Source organism: Macadamia integrifolia, chromosome 13 (genome assembly GCF_013358625.1).
Source record: "Macadamia integrifolia cultivar HAES 741 chromosome 13, SCU_Mint_v3, whole genome shotgun sequence".
Lineage (NCBI taxonomy): Eukaryota > Viridiplantae > Streptophyta > Magnoliopsida > Proteales > Proteaceae > Macadamia > Macadamia integrifolia.
The window spans coordinates 8,454,495-8,457,418 of record NC_056569.1 but is presented as its reverse complement, the minus strand read 5'-3'; positions in this window follow the sequence as shown (position 1 = coordinate 8,457,418).

Below are 2,924 nucleotides of genomic sequence, written 5' to 3'. Positions count from 1 at the left end.
TCATTAGGGTTACAAGCATTCATTTCGGTCCTATCAGTTATTATTTGGTGCATGAGCAGAGCTGACTGATGTATGAAAATAGTAGAGCGTAAGACTCCACACGACAGTGAAATGGATTTATGAACTAATATTTTGAAAAAATATTTCTTAATTCTCATGAATAAAAAAAAAAATTTGGGGTGGGGGTTTGTAAAACACATGAATAGATGTTTCTTAGGGTGGTTTAGGATGTGCCTAAGCAATGTACCTTAGGCTGTGTTGCATCCCCATTTCTCATTGGTTTATTGCACATTGAAGCTATCCCAACTACAGATTTTCTTGTAAATTCAGCGGCAAAGTTGGGAACTTCGGCAGATATGAATGATTTAATTTCCTATGTACATCAAGGAAGAGTTAACTGTAGATGAAAAATCTCTACTTAGATTTTGGTTTTTTAGATGATAGAGGGTCTTGTTGATGACAATGCTGAAAGTGGATTCCTTTTTTCAGTCATGTATATTTTTTGTTTCCTCGCCTCTCATCTTGTACTATTTGATATTTTTTTCTACTTAATACAAATTGATCTTTTAACGAAAAAAAAAAAAAGTGACTAACTTCGACTTTATTGACAAGAAGTTACACCCATAATCATTAGCAGTTTTTCTATATATAGTTACTGCTTCTAGCTAAATTTGTATAAATCGAAGTCTTCTGAAATCTTTTTTGCATTACCACCTATAATATCGATCTTTAATTAGAGATTGTTTTTGTTTACCATCTCCAACAACTGCCACATTTTTGCTCTCTTTTGTTGTACTGAATTACAATGTCTTTGTACCAAAAAAGATAATTACAATATCCTAGTATTTGACCGACATTGCGTAGGGCATAGTCTGTTATTTCTTTTGGGTATTTTAAGTGATGGGTGTTTTGTCAATGCCCACCTAACAAAAAGGATAGAGTTTTGAAACTTAGGTTTGTAAGGAAGATTATTATTGCATAAAAAATTATAGAAGTGAAGTGAATGTGATGAACAGTATTTAGTAGATCATTATTAGTCTCATTAGATGTTTGTAGTCATCCAATGGAAGTGGAGAAATTGAGTGGCCACTTCCCTACCCTCTTTCTTCTCTTGTATAACAAGTTTATGACATACAAGTCAAAAAGGGAAAATAAAATAACAAAGGCTACTAATAATGAGAAGATAATAGTAATAATAATATATTGCAGAGACCTTTGATGCTATAAAGTTTTGGGGGAGACGATGACTATGACTATCGAGGAGTTGGGTATCTGTCAAGTTGGAATTCGTGATTGATCCTATTTTTTGTAGGAGCAGTTAATAATTGAATCTTATTTATTTATTTTTATTTATATCTGTAGTAGTAGTGCGAAAAAAAGATTTTGACTAAGTTGTTGAGAATAATGGCATTGAGTTTCTTGACCCTTTTACCTTAGGATTACTCAATTCTATCTATCGATGGAGGCAGGGAAGGGGTATAACTCAACGGTAGAGTATCACCTTGAATGGTGGAAGTATCATTTCGAACCTGATTATCCCAAAACAAATGTAAGTTTTTCTATTTTGACTTGCTCCCCCATCGTGATCGAATGAGAATAGATAAGAGGCTTGTGGAATTGACGTGAGGAGGAGGATAGGGATGGCTATATTTCTAGCAGCGAACTCCAAGAGGTTAGGTATTTGTGACTATGACAAAGGAAAGAAGGATGCCTTTCACGTGTGTTATAGTTAGGTAGCATAAAAGAATAAGAATGGAAGGAAATTATGTCTTAACTTTTTATTTTTTTTGGGGTAAATAAAATTATGTCTTAGTTAAGGATTGTTATTTTGGAAGTGGAGTCTTATACTTGTTTAATATTATTTTTTGCATATTCTATAGCTGAAGAATACATCAGGTAGTTAGTCATAGTCCATAAATTTCAGAGACCAGACCAGGTGATATATGACTTCCAACTTTCTCATGATTTTTTTCTTTTTTCTCGTTTGCTTGTGGGTTCCCAAGTTCTCTAATGTGTTTCATAGAAAACAAGGACGTGGAAAGGAGCTATAGCTATATTCAATTGATCTTATTCAGAAAACAATGTGTGTACGCTATCATTCATCCAAAAAAAAAGTGTGTACACACTGCGGCTACAATCGCAACCATGGCTCCTGACAATGAGGCATCTAGTTGGGGAGCAAGTTAATTTAATATTTATTTAACATTGTTAACCACCTATGATATATGGTGCAGAATGTTGGGTAGTTAAGAAGTATTATATAGATAAACTCAATGTAATTGAGATAATGGATTTATAAATGGTCAAATTAGAGTTGATTTGGGAGTAGTTTTGATACCTGATAAACCATGAAAAAGTCATCTAAGGTCACATATTTGTGTTCGACAGAGGTCTTTAGATGCTCCAGTATGAAGGAATGATCTGATTCATATTGAAAGAGTTAAAAGAGTCAGATGCAATCCTAAATGACTTTGAGAGAAGTGAGGAGAGACATGAAAAATTTTGCCCTTTATCAAGTATGATCTCGAATAGAGCTTATTTGAGATACATAAAAACTTATCCCATTTAATTAGGATAATGAGATGAAGTAGTAGTTAACAATACGATTATTAGATGCATGGAGTGAAGGAACATAGTCATGGAAGGAAGAACCCTAAACAACCATGCCTATTTCACCCTTCAACCATCAGCTTTTCTAATCTTATTATTTGCACCTCCCCCTCACCTCCCCTCCCCTTGCCCTTTAGAGGTCTCTTGTTTTTTAAAGATCTCACCTCTTAAGAGTTGAGCTTGGGTTTTCTACAAATACACTCAAGACATTTTGATTGTGTGCCACATAGGTTTCATGTGAGTTCTAGAATTTTTATTTTATTTTTTATTTTTTTTCAGTTTTTTGGTTGTTTTCTCTTTCTAGGATTTTTTTT